Below are 15,554 nucleotides of genomic sequence, written 5' to 3' on the forward strand. Positions count from 1 at the left end.
ATCGGGCTAGCCATGCAAATAAATCACTGTTTTACACCCATTTACGAGGCTCAATGTATCTCCACACTTCATTGGTAGACTTCCGAGGGCCCTGACATTTAAAACGAGGCATTGAGAACTTTGAAAAAGCACTGGTAGTTTACTTACAAGACGATTTATACAGACAGTATCTTCACAAAGTTTAGCGTTTGCAGCCATCTTGAATTTAGTCACGATAAGTCGAGCAACGAGTAAGAATGAACAGGTATGATACAACAATGAACAGCTCTACTTGGATCAGGTTGATGAGGTGGCACAGTGGTGTCAATCTAACAGCTTGACACTGAATATCAATAAAACCAAGGAAATGGTAGTGGATTACAGAAGGCAGCAGCAGAACTACAGTTACACCCCACTAATGATCAGCAACCTGTAGAGAGAGTCACAAGTTTTAAATACCTTGGTGTCCACATTACTGAAGACCTAACATGGACTGTTAACACTCAATATGTTCTGAAGAAGTCCAGACAACGACTCTACTTCCTTCGTCAGCTAAGGAAATTCAAAGTTTCTACATCCATCATGAAGGCCTTCTACACTTCAGCGGTTGAGAGTGTTCTAACTGGTAGCATCATCACCTGGTATGGGAACTCCACAGTTAGAGATTGTAGTACTCTGCAGAGAGTAGTGCGCTCAGCTGAACGTACTATAAGAACTCAACTTCCTGCTCTACAAGATATCTATTCCAGAAGAGTACTCCTAAGAGCCCAAAAGATTCTGAAAGACTCTTCTCATCCTAACAATGGATTATTCCTACCGCTGAAATCAAGAAGACGCCTATGTAGTCACAAAGCCAGAACTGAGAGACTCAGGAGAAGTTTTTATCCCCAGGCCATCCGAACTCTGAACTCACACTATACTGACTTTGCACACATTCACTCTTCAGCACTCTCAAACATTTCCCAACTCTGAACTCACACTATACTGACTTTGCACTCATTCACTCCTCAGCACTCATGACCCCCCCCCCCCCCCACACACACACACACACCTACAAGACTTTTAGCACTTTTACATCCCTCACCCTATGCTATGGACCTTTTATTATTTTCTTATTTCATCACACGTCAAAACACACACACACACACACACACACACACATATCTGACTTTCTCCAACTTTTGCACATCTCCATAGAAGTTTTTAATTATTATTTTTGATTTCTCCTCCATCTACCCATGTCCTTGATTGCCTAGCCTTTCTGCCCCCCCCCACCCCCACCCCACCACCATCCCCAACACACACACAAAAAACACACACATTAACATCATCACTGTCATCACCTCACATACATACAGCACACTGCTTGCTACAGTAAGCCTCCTCTACTTGCTGCACACTGCCCCCCCCCCTCCCTACATACACAGCACATTGTCTTCAGGATCTTCTCCAACACACATCCTCTACATACTTACAGCACACTGCCCCCACCTACCCACACGCACACTACACACACACACACACAGTCACTGCTACACTCCCCTCCCGCCCACACACACATCTTCATCACTCACATACATCATACATACAGTACTCTGCTTGCAATAGTAAGTCCCTTCACCATACTTGCAGTACACTGCCCCCCCCCCCTCTCCCCTACATACACAGCACATTATTTCATCAGGAAGCTTCTCCAACATACTTACAGCACACTGTCGTCCCCCCCCCCCCCCCCCCCAATACACAGCACATTGTCTCATGAGGAAGCTTCTCCAACACACATATTGCACACTGCCCTCTCCTCACATACACAGCACACTATCACATCTCCCCTGTCATCCCCCCCAACACACACACCAAGACCCCTGGCAGTTGGGTTAGCCCCTTGAGCCGTGGATCTGCCCAAGGTTTCTTCCTTGGTAAGGGAGTTTTTCCTTGCCCCTGTTGCTCTTGGGTGCTCCTTGTTGGTGCCCCCCCCCCCCCAATTCCAATCCTCCCTCACCTTTCTTATGCAGCCCTTGCCACTTAATCTACTAAACCCCTCTTCTACTGCACTTTTTACCCCCCCCCCACTTTGCACAAATAGGCTGACACCAGACATAATTTCACTGCATTTCTTACTTCCAGTAACTATATGCATGTGACAATAAACTTCCTTGTATCCTTGTATCCTTGATAAGGGATCAGATTCCGAAAATAATTCAGTGGAAATGCATGGATTCCACTTGCTGCTACTGGAAGAAACTGGAATCCATGCATTTCCACTGAATTATTTTTGGAATCTGATCCCTTATCATACCTGTTCATTCTTACTCGTTGCTCGAATTATCGTGACTAAATTCAAGATGGCTGCAAACGCTAAACTACGTGAAGATACTGTCTGTATAAATCGTCTTGTAAGTAAACTACCAGTGCTTTTTCAAAGTTCTCAATGTCTCGCTTTAAATGTCAGGGCCCTCGGAAGTCTACCAATGAAGTGTGGAGATACATTGAGCCTCGTAAATGGGTGTAAAACAGTGATTTATTTGCATGGCTAGCCCGATGCCGAAGCACCACTATTGAAAAAGCTGTTGGTAGCATCGGCTAACTAGCGCCAGATTTTGGAGTGCAGGGGACAAGCCGAGATGGGCTATGAGACATACGTTCACACTCGGTATCATGTTTCAATACACTTTAGGTCAATATCACACCGGAATTCTCCTTTAAGTGGCTCCTGGGAAATTCTGCAAACAGGCTATTGGAAGAGGAGAACTCGTTTTGATCGATGAAAGCAAATTTAGCCATAAAAGAAAGGTATGCCAGTCTGTTTAAAATGTTCATGTTAAGATACATTGATGGTAACCACAGCTAGGGTGTGAGACAATACATTTCATACACAAAACATTTTAATTCAGTGATACAATTTCTCAAATATAGTGATTTTACTGTCAAGCTAATTGATACTCCATATTGCAGAGCATTTTGGGCAATTTACAATTTACATATGAGACAGACTGCAGGTCATATGAAATGAAGGACATGATGGAAGAACAATTACTATATTCATTGACTACTAGTCATATAGGTTTAGTCAGATTTTTATTTTTTTTATTTTTCGCATGTCCAAATTTCCGTCAAGGATTCCCGGGACACTGAAAGACCGGGGTAGACGAAACTTGGTGGGCATGTAACCCCATATGGATAGCATGGAACCATTGTTTTTCGTTTTGATCTGTAGCCCCCCCCCGCTGGACTGCACCCCCCGAAAGGAGGGTAGGGCAGACACAGTTTTCTGTGAATATCTCGATAACTGTAAGGTTTAGGAGGACCATTTTTTTGTATGTTGATCTCAAGGGGCCATGTCAACCCATTCCATAACCACCCACCTAGTTAAACACAAAAAAGTAAAAATGAGGTGTTGTAATCGCAGGTATCTGTGACCTAACATAGTCAAAACTGCACGAAATTGGAAGTGTAGGATCATTATGACACCCTCTGAATGCATGCCAAGCTTCGTGGAATTCCGTTCATGGGGGGCCACACAATACATTTATTTATGTTACTATACACCAACTGGCCTGTAGGTGGCCGGAGACAGTTTTCTGTGAATATCTCGAAAACCGTAGGGCCTAGGAGGTCCACCTTTTTTTTGTATGTTGGTCTTAAGGGGGCATGTCAACCCATCCCATTACCACTTATTTCATGTATAGCGCCACCTAGTTAAAAATTAAAAAGCAAAAAATTAGGTGTTTTCATCACAATATCTCTGGCTGACATGGTCAAAACTGCACGAAATTGAAAGTGTAGGATCATTATGACACCCTCCGAATGCATGCCAAGTTTTGTGAACTTTCGTTCATGGGGGGCCTTACAATAAAATAATTTATCTGTACATTTAGTGACCGTACACCAACAAGAATTCCTGGGACACTGAAAGACCGGGGTACACGAAACTTGGTGGGCATGTAACTCCACATTGATAGCATGGAACCATCGTTTTTCGTTTTGATCTGTAGCCCCCCCGCTGTACTGGACCCCCTGAAAGGAGGGTAGGGCAGACACAGTTTTCTGTGAATATCTTGAGAACCGTAGGGCCTAGGATGACCAATTTTTTCCGTATGTTTGCCTCCAGGGGTCATGTTAACCCATTCCATGTGCACACATGTGCATAAACACACGCACACACATACATTCACAGTAATCATACGTATGACACATGCTCACACAGTAGACATATGTACACATGCATGCACATGCACAAACACACATACGCAGGCAAACACACAAGCACGCACACACACCCACACACATAAACATAAACGTGTACACGCACACATGCACACAATTCAAGAATTTCTCAGAATTATGAACAGGCAAGATGGGGGTGGGGTTGTATAAAATGAATTTTACATGTGAAATCTATGAACTAATCATGTTTTGGTACTTGTTGTCTAGCAGATACCAGTGAGAATTGAGTGTGGATAATGCAATTCAGTGAGACAGTTAGAATCATATAGGCCTTTCAGCGTGATTTATTTTTGTGGAAAAAATGTGCTGGACTGGGCGGCGGTCATATTTTTTACCGCTCTGCGGTACATCTAGTTATTTACATTGTATACGGGCACAAAATGATGATTTAAAAGTTGTTGTTTTTTAAGTTGGTTCATATTTTTAAAGTAGGTACTCCATTTATGTGACAAAGAATATAGGTTTTAAAGGCATATACAGTATTACACCGCTGGCATCGACTTGAAATAAGGACACCGGTGTTAGAAAAGTTAGTCGTTTATTCTGCTATTCAGCACACTTCCGAACCCACGTTAAACCTGAACACACTCTTCTTCTTTTCTACTAGCCATAGCATTTTGGATACTGATATAAACGCTCTACTGACACCCCCTGGACAAACATTATAGCTGTAACAGATTGAAATACTGAATACTACATAGGTCTTACATTTCTCCCCCACAAAATTAATGTTGTCCCCAACATATGGATATTTAGGCAGTACACAGCAAAGCTAACATTTCAACATGTAACAATAACAAAGGTTTTTTTCCGCTTCACTAGAACAACATCTACCTATGGTGGTTAACCATTTTCTTCCAGATGAAAACATACATTTTACACAGAAAACTGATTGAACATTGGCTGTACAACCAGATTAATCATTACTCTATAATCATCATCCCAATTTATCAGTCTTGAACTACTGCATAACATAGACCATGTATCTTATTAGTGCGTGCACTTTACCATCCTGCCACAGGACATCTCCAAGGCACATTTCCTTGAGTAACTGTTCTTCTGCTGCTCTTACTGCTCACATTAAACTTTACCAGTGAAACTGTTCTTTCTTTACACTCCAGAGCATTCACAATAAGTATCCTTTTTAACATACAGAAATGTTGATTTTGTTTTTGTTTTTTTTTTCACATTAAACTGATTTTTTTTTTTTATTTCTTTTTTTTTTTTTTTTTTTCCAATCCCGAAAGTCAACAAGTTCAAAGTTCCAGATCCCAAGTGCTCAAGTATGAAGTAGTTCAGGAATCATAGTTCAAACTGTTACAGTCCATATCGTCACAAGTCACAGTCTATAGTTCTCAGTCACAGTCCATGGTTTTCAATCAGTCCATGTATAGTCAAACAGGTCAAACAGTCCATAGTGTCATCACCGTCCATTAATAATATCCAACTGAGACAGGAGTGGGGTACATCACAGGTGGTCCCCACCAGTACGGGGTCAGCCAAGGTCCACTGTAATGTTCGTTCCATGGACTCAGTGTGTTTACATACACTGGGTTATTGTGCAGTTGAACGACACGACTGCTGGGTTGACCCAGGCTCTCATACGTCAGAGTCTCTCTGGGTCGCCTCACTCTTTGCGACCTTCGGACCGGAGTATCAGGCTGTGATAACTCCGGGCTGTCGGACTGTTCACCAGAGTCCGATCCCTCTGTTGGCTACACTGTTTCTGGATCAGCACTCTCCTCAACAGCAAGCTCCTGCTCAGGACCCACACAGCTGAATTCCACTTCATCAGGCTGTCTCACATTTTCAGGATGGAAAACTGGTTCAGGTGCTTGCTCTGTTTCTTCTGGCTGCTGATGCCTGTAACTGTGGGCCCAATAGTAGTCCTCCTCAGCAAAACTCTCAGAATCCTCATACGGCTGTACTGCTTCAGTTTGTCTGAGGCATTTTCTCAGGCCACCTCGTTTCTGTCTCTGTTTCTGGGTTACATCTGGGATCGGTTCTTCCAGTGGTAACGCATTACAGGGCATTAACATATTGCGGTGGAGTATTCTGCTTCTGCCTGACCCACGTTCTGGCTTTACTTCATACACTGGACTATCTTTTCCCTTTTGGGCAACAACAATGTGTATCTGGTCTTCCCAATAAGCTCTTAGTTTCCCAGGCCCTCCCCGTTCTGACATATTTCTAACAAGGACCCTGTCTCCTGGCACAAGTACAGCACTTTGTCTTTTCCGGTCATAGTAGGCTTTACCTCTTCCAGTAGTTTTCACGATTGTCCTTGATGCAATGTCATATGCCTCCTTCATCTGTTTCTGCCAGTTGAGGGCATAGTCTTGATAAGACTTGCTTTCTCCCTCTATTTGAAGTCCAAAGATGAGGTCAATTGGCAGACGGGGTTTTCTTCCAAACAGCAAATAAAAGGGTGAGTAACCAGTAGCTTTACTAGTCGTGCAATTGTAAGCATGAATTACTTTATTCAAGTATGCACTCCAATGTGCTTTCTTTTCCTCATCCAGGGTTCTTAACATAGCCAACAGTGTTCGATTAAATCTCTCGACTGGGTTCCCCTGAGGATGGTAAGGTGTCGTCTTTGAATTTGTCATGCCTGTGTACTTTTGCAGCTTTCTGATTCAACAGTTCTTCATTTTCTAGCAGGTCACTGATGGGCTGAATTGGGGTGTTCGGCAAATGCTTAGACTTCCATTCTTCACTCATAATTGAGACTTGCGCTCCTGTATCCCACAGCGCTTGAGTTTTAACGTTGTTCATTGTACACCACACTAAACACTTTTTGCCAATTAATTGTGCAATGTTTTTGCGCCTGGTAGGCCAATGATCATTTTCATAGCTTGCTGTTGGGGTACAGTCTGATGGTTTGCAGTGTGGCTTACAATTTGCTTTCCATGTCCTACTGTGCCAATGTGTGGATTGTCCCCACACATTTTCAACTCACCCAGTGCACGTGGGTCCGATGGCAAGCTTTGTTGACCAGCGTGGTTGTGGGACTTCTCTGCAGAAGAGGCCATGACTCGTCCCTCAGTCACAACCTCCGGCTGTTTTCCGACCACCTACGGCTGTTTTCCAGTCTGCATCCCCTAGACCAGTGAGAGTCACTGCCACACTTGAAACAATGGTTACAGTCGGGTGCTTCCTCCTGCTGACACTTGTTGCACTGTCTTTTGGGTCTTCAACTCACTGATGTAGCAGGTCTGGTAGAAGGCCTATCACCAGTTCCTCTCTCACGTTGGACAGTCTGGACTAATGAAGCTACTTGACAGGTAAGCTCCCTGATAACAGAATTGCTCTCCTCCAATTTAGAAAACAAGGGGTTCTCTCTGGCCTGTTTAGTAGCTCGGACTGGGGCCACATTAGGCACATCCGCATTGTCAGTCAATTCCACTGAATTCACACTAACCTTGAGAGATGTTCTGCCAACTGTTTTTGTTTTCTGAGCCCGCTTATTTTCATTGTACTGTGCAATCTGCATTTTCTCTAGTAGCAGTTCATCACTGATGTCTACATTTTGCAGATAACTTCTCATTTCTGCTCGTATGTTATCATTTGACAAGCCTGTCACAATGGATTGAAAACACTGGCGTTGCACTAACTCACAGTTGTATTTCAGGCCTGATGGAGCTCGCTCTGATGCATTCAATACTCTCTGCCGCAGGTCCAGCACTCGAACAAATCAGTGGCATCTTTTTCAGCATAGTGAGCACGTAATATGTGTCTGAGAGTCTGTAGAGTTAAGTCTGTTTTGCCCTCTAAATAACTCCTCAGTTTCACTCCAGGACTCACTGCACGGATTACCGCCTCCACTATTTCCAAATCAGGATAGCCTTTTCTTAAACCATTTTAAATTTGATGTTCAAGGCTGGTAAAAGTCAATTTATCTTTTTGGTTTGCCTCACCAATTTGTCCGCTGATTTTGAAGTCCTTTCTGTAGCCATTCCATGCCACACTGTAATTCTGGCTCCCGATCGACTCTCTGCCCCTATGAGGTGCATTGCTCCTCCCTCTTGGCATGGTCTCCGACTCCCGCGCTTGCGGTGACTGCATAGCCTCTGTCTTGGATTCTGCGGTGGGATCTGTGTGACCCTCAGGCTCAGTAGCAGGCTTCGGTGCACCTTCCTGCTGTATGTTGCTCACAAAGTCCATCAATTCCAAAAGCACTGACATGCCTGTATTCTCTGACTCCAATAAATCATCATGATCACAGAACTCCATCACATGTTTAATCAATGCACGTCGGCTTTTCCGGTTAATGTCTGCATCTTCACTGTTCTTTGTCTGACAATGTAGACACACGTGTATACACACACGTTGCAATTGTTCCACTGATAATCCGAGCAGTGTTTTTTCAATGTCATTTAATAATTCTTCGCGTGTTTCAGACATTTTCTTGAATGACTGACACTAAAAAGTAGAATGGTGTCTTGGGCTTCAGCTAGATATCAACGTTATCCTGACGTAAGCTAGCTCCAAACTTTTGCTAACTCAGCTCACAGTTATATCTCTTCCACTTCCCTCAACAAGAGTACCTTTTTAGTATCCGTCTCCAATGTCTCTCACTGCAGAATAAACATCCCCGTACAGGCCACCAAATTATTACACCGCTGGCATCGACTTGAAATAAGGACACCGGTGTTAGAAAAGTTCGTCGTTTATTCTGCTATTCAGCACACTTCTGAAACCACGTTAAAACTGAACACATTCTTCTTCTTTTCTACTAGCCATAGCATTTTGGATACTGATATAAACGCTCTACTGCCACCCCCTGGACAAACATTATAGCTGTAACAGATTGAAATACTGAATACTACATAGGTCTTACACATACCTGAGATTTTCTTTTTTCTATGGAGCTACCCCTGCAGTCACGTTTCTTTTACTAACAACAAGGGTGAGAGAGCTTTCATTCACCCAATAAGCCATTTCACCATCAAAGCCCTATAAAGCTGATAACAGCATAGTGTTGTCTGGTGTGCCTTTGAGAACATCACAATAATCTTGCATGGCTCTCCCCACTGATGAGTTTGATTCACTGATAAGTTTGATTAATACTTTATTGTCTATAAATCTATATGACTCCAGAGCCGTTTTGTTGGTTTATGGATTGTCTTTACTTTGAATATCTGAATTTCAGTATAACAGAGAACGGGCCTGTAACCGAAGTTCATGGGTGTTCGGAATGCTAGGCCAAGGATGACAGAAGGAGACCAATTCTTAAGATTGTGCGCCACCGTTCAGCAGGCTATTTCATGCCCAGACAGAACTTGGAACGTCTTTGGAGTGTTTGCAAGTCGACTATATGGAGACTAAGAGGGAACCGAACAGAAAATATGTTGAAAGATCACTTAGATGTAATTGAGTGGACCTACTGGCGTGGAAACAATCACAAAGATGGACCACTAGGAATGCTGTTACATGACATTAAGAAAAAATATCCTGTGAGAAATGTATGAGAGCTGTACTAATGTATACTGTTCATAATGCGAGTAAAAGAGATATTTGTAGCCTTTTCCAAAAAAAAATGTGCTTCTCACATTATGCGAGAAAAGCGCATCATAATAGGATATGAAATCCAAAGGTAAACTGCTGCCTTTGCTAATGAAGTACAGTAATGGTAAGCTTGGTAGTTTAGGACTCTGGCACAGTAGGTGACTGTTGTTTTGCGTTCATATTTGCATACAGTATGTAATGTTCAATTTTATCTTTACTGTTTTACAAACTGCTTTTAATTTTAAGGCAACCTGTCTGTGAAAGTTGATTTTTGCACATTTGTTTCTTTATTAGAGTGATGCATATTTGTACGGGATTAGTATTGTCATAGCAAGAACCATTAAAGGAGAAATCTGTTGTGATTCAATCCATAGCTCTGCTGTTTGATATTACAAAGTATTGTCTGTAGGGAAAAGAATGAGAAAATCTGACTCAATAGAGATAAACCGACAACCGCCATTAAATAAATGGGGAATATCTAAATTAATTATAGCTAAATTAGTGAGTCTCTATGCCCCATTTAGTTACTGTAGTCTTAGCTGCTGGTTAACTATCTATATTGAATCAATTTTTTCGTCATTTTTCCTACAGACAGCACTTTGACTTCAAACAACAGGGCTATGAATTGATTTACTCTGGATATCTTCTTTAAATTATTTTGAGTTTGAGATTTTATTTTTCCAGGAGCCAAGAAAGATTTGCTATGTCATAATCATCAATAAAAGTGATATTTGTAGCCTATTTGTACTAAATTAAATTGGCTGTGTGTTTGCTGTGTACTGTGTGCTGTAATGCACTTATTAAGTGTGAATAGGAGGTAACTTTAGATTAGGGAACACATGAGGCTTAATAAGTGCCAAATTAATTGTGAATTAAATGTGAACAGACAATTTTAGTATAGGGAACATATTCTGCATTACAAAGACTTAATTATGAGTAATTTGTACACTATTATCCCTTGTGGTTTTGTATCTAATTCCATATGAGTAGGCCAGTATTATTAGGGGTGAATAACTGCTCTTGTGTTACTACCCCCTTACAAGCCCCATACTCACCCATGAGTATTTAGATCAATTCATATGCAACAACTTACTTAATAGCTATTAATAAGGGGTAATTAGAAGCTTATATAGGGGAAATTCTTAGTTAACGGTCTATTATGGGTAGAATAAGGTCTTGCAGAATAAAGTATTAATTAGTGATTCATACAAAGTTTCTACATCCATCATGAAGGCCTTCTACACTTCAGCGGTTGAGAGTGTTCTAACTGGTAGCATCATCACCTGGTATGGGAACTCCACAGTTAGAGATTGTAGTACTCTGCAGAGAGTAGTGCGCTCAGCTGAACGTACTATAAGAACTCAACTCCCTGCTCTACAAGATATCTATTCCAGAAGAGTACTCCTAAGAGCCCAAAAGATTCTGAAGGACTCTTCTCATCCTAACAATGGATTATTCCTACCGCTGAAATCAAGAAGACGCCTATGTAGTCACAAAGCCAGAACTGAGAGACTCAGGAGAAGTTTTTATCCCCAGGCCATCCGAACTCTGAACTCACACTATACTGACTTTGCACACATTCAATCCTCAGCACTCTCAAACATTTCCCAACTCTGAACTCACACTATACTGACTTTGCACTCATTCACTCCTCAGCACTCATGACCCCCCCCCCCCCCCCCCCCCCCCCCCACACACACACACACACACACACCCACACACACCTACAAGACTTTTAGCACTTTTACATCCCTCTCCCTATGCTACAGACCTTTTATTTATTTTCTTATTTCATCACACGTCAAAACACACACACACACACACACACACACACACACACATCTGACTTTCTCCAACTTTTGCACACTTTTTATTTATTATTTTTGATTTCTCCTCCATCTACCCATGTCCTTGATTGCCTAGCCTTTCTGCCCCCCCCCCCCCACCCCCATCCCCAACACACACACTTACATCATCACTGTCATCACTTCACATACATACAGCACACTGCTTGCTACAGTAAGCCTCCTCTACATACTTGCTGCACACTGCCCCCCCCACCCCACATACACAGCACATTGTCTTCAGGATCTTCTCCAACACACATCCTCTACATACTTACAGCACACTGCCCCCACCTACCCACACACACACTACACACACACACACACACAGTCACTGCTCCACTCCCCTCCCGCCCACACACACATCTTCACTGTCATCACTCACATACATTACATACAGTACTCTGCTTGCAATAGTAAGTCCCTGCCCCCCCCCCCTACATACACAGCACATTATCCCATCTCCCCTGACATCCCCCCAACACACACACCAAGACCCCTGGCAGTTGGGTTAGCCCCTTGAGCCGTGGATCTGCCCAAGGTTTCTTCCTTGGTAAGGGAGTTTTTCCTTGCCCCTGTTGCTCTTGGGTGCTCCTTGTTGGTGCCCCCCACCCAATCCCAATCCTCCCCCACCTTTTTTATGCAGCCCTTGCCACTTAATCTACTAAACCCCTCTTCTACTGCACTTTTTACCCCCCCCACTTTGCACAAATAGGCTGACACCAGACATAATTTCACTGCATTTCTTACTTCCAGTAACTATATGCATGTGACAATAACAATAAACTTCCTTGTATCCTTGTATAATGAGTAATAAATAGTTAGTTTGCTACTAATATACATGTTACTAAACAGCTAATTAATGGTGAATGGTTTTTGAATTGAGTATCAAACAGTGCACATAATCAATGGTTATCAGAGGTTTTCCTGAGCCCATACAATGATTTTCTTTACAGAAAGACTAGTTTTGATGCAGTGCCATCTGAGGTCCAAAACACCATGGCTATCCAAGATGAATACCCCTACATCTTTACTTCTAAGAGACCCTGCCTCTCTGGAATGCTCTTTTTCATACCCAATCATGTTGCCTGTTACCCTAATTAGTTGTGAAACATTCCTCCTTTTGTTTCCTTTATCATTACACAACTTTTCCAGCATTTTGTTATCTCCGTTCCAAATTTTTGATGAACATAATATATTTTCCCATGAAATAGTCAAATTTGTAATTTTCAACCTGTGAAAAGCCTTTATTTTTGTGGTTTGATCCATTTTAAACCTTTGAAACATTCTGACGCGTTTCAGCATCAAGATTTGATCAGGGAGTCAAACATTGTCCTTCATGCTTGCTTTGATTGGGACACATAGTCCTATACATAGAATATAGTCCTGCGTCTGTGTCCTGTGCACGAGAATTCCGCCATCAACGCGGCATGCAGTGGTGTCATGTGGCTCCCAACATATGGGACAGCACGTGAATGACGCACGTCTTCGATGTGCGGTAAATGTGCATGGAGCATACCACTTGCTTTAGTGAGGTGGGGGTGGGGGGTGCACTTGGTGTGGGGCTGGGGGGGGGGGGGCTGCACTTGGTGGGGGGGTGGGGGTGTCCACTTGGTGGAGGATGCACTTGGTGTGGGGGGGGGGGGGTGTTCTTGGTGGGGGCTATTTATGTGGCATGCACATGTACATTTGTGATACTGTAATGATTAATTGGTGTTTGTGTGATTTCCCTGTTAATGAGTCTTTATTTTGTGCCCATGTAGGCCTATCAAAGCCTGTAAGCCAGGGAGGTTCCTAACCTTTTTGGCAGGTGACCCTATTTTGATGTCACAAAACTGTCATGAGCGCTCTCTCTGCCTGGTAACACGTGCTGATTGAAGTCTGATGACCTCCACCTGTTCCTGCTCTGCTCTGCCTCACCCTCGTTAACCTACCAGCTGCACTGCATTCACCACTCATCATGTCCTGTATATAAAGCCTTGCTTTTCAGTCCACACTTGTCAGATCGTCTGCAACCAGCACCAGTTACCTGCCTGTTTTGGAAAACGCCTCTGACTCTTTGCCTGTGATCCCAGACCCGCTCGACTACTTCTGTGTTCTCCAGCCCCGGTAATCTTGACCTGCCTTCCGTCCCTCTTCTACGAATACCGCCTAGTCCTTGACTGTACTGCTGCTTCGTTTCAATTGCTGTTGTGTGTGTGCTTCCCCCAGGACTTCCCGGATCATCCAGCTCCTGCCATCGCTGTTCGGCTACTGGGGGAACACACACACGCAGACTCTTGGAACTCCTGTACCCCCCCCGGAACCCCCTTAACCCCCAACCCTTAAATAAACTTTTGAACGTGACGCTTTTGTGGTCCTCGTCCTGTTTGGTGTCTGACAAAAACGTTGGCGAAAAATGTTGTGAGAGCGCACATCTCATCTCTGCTGTAACATCCAGTCCAGAGCGATTTTCAAGCATGATTACATCAATCAAAGATCTCATGCGGATGTCTAAATTATTTTTTACGTAGCTAGATTGTAATGAAGGATCCATATTTCATGAGGTTTTTACGCCATCATGTGAAGGTCATTCTAATCAGTAACCTGGTCAGTTTATTTGTCACTCTTCACTCCCCTCCACTGTCCCACTGATAATTTAGGCCAATTGTGTTCAGCATAATTAGCCATTTTTAAACGCAACGGCCAGTTTTGTAAAATCATAGGCATTAGGCCTGGCTAAACAGCCCTGCAGGGATACTGTGAGACCTGCTGGGATGATGAAATAACCATTAATCACAGAAATGGTCTAGTCTAGGGACAGTTACACACCCAGAAATGAAACACCCCAGATGCTTCCCAACTGCTAAAAGAGAAATTATGTTTATATTTTACAGCCTTCTGCAAAAACATTCCTGAATCATTCCCACTCAGATAAGCAGTCGATGGGCTTGCATTTTCACATGGCTTATTCCAAAGAGCTACGGTACACAAACAGAGAACATGGAGATCAAATATGATCGGAATGACCGTTTATAACCAGGATAACAAGTACAGTAAATAAAAAACATAAAAGTGTTGTGTGGTGTTGAATAAATGGTTCCAAAACGCTATATCCTCAATTTCAATGAATTTTCATAAAACACATTTTTTGCAGGTAATGTCAGTAGAACTGTATTGGTTATATTTACTCAATCGAAACACCATAACTGTCATTGTATTGATATTGTCTGAAATACACAATTAGATAACATTACTTGTTACAAAGTTATCTAAACAATTAATGCTTTTAAAAATGGAGACACAGTGTTTTGGAACCAAACTCAAATATAAACATCATATCAAAAAGTGTAAAGTGCTTTGTGTGTTCATTACATTACATTACATTACATTACATTTTAGGACAGTTTAAAAAAAAACACATTAGAGTACAGTAAGAATAAGTGCGTCGGTGAGTGCTGTATTTTAACAGTTACTTGTCAGTTTAACGGCTGGTGAGTGCTAGGATCAGTAAGACTTGTTGTAAGTGTTGCTATGAGAGTAGATGTTCTCTAAAGAGCTGGGTCTTCAGGAGTTTTTTGAAAGTGGAAAAGGATGTCCCTGCCCTTGTAGGAACTGGCAGTGTGTTCCACCAACGAGGAACAACAGATGAGAAAAGTTTGGATTGGCTTGAGCGTACCGGTGGTAGAGCTAGACGTCGTTCGTCAGAGGAGCGCAGCGGTCTGGAGGTAGTGTAAGTCTGTATGAGGGCATTCAAGTAGGTGGGAGCAGAACCGGAGACTACTTTGTAGGCAAGCGTTAGAGACTTGAATTTGATGCGGGCCGCCATAGGTAGCCAGTGTAGCTGGATGAGCAGCGGGGTAACATGTGCCCTTTTGGGTTGGTTGTAGACCAGGCGCGCCGCCGCGTTCATGCATGTTAGGGCAAATACATCAGACAAAGAATGCTTTGTAATGTTTTATTGTTTGCTTTCTGTCACGGTGGCAACACGCAGACATATTTTAATGTTGCCTGCCG

This window comes from Alosa sapidissima, chromosome 17 (assembly GCF_018492685.1).
Source record: "Alosa sapidissima isolate fAloSap1 chromosome 17, fAloSap1.pri, whole genome shotgun sequence".
NCBI classification, from domain to species: Eukaryota; Metazoa; Chordata; class Actinopteri; order Clupeiformes; family Clupeidae; genus Alosa; species Alosa sapidissima.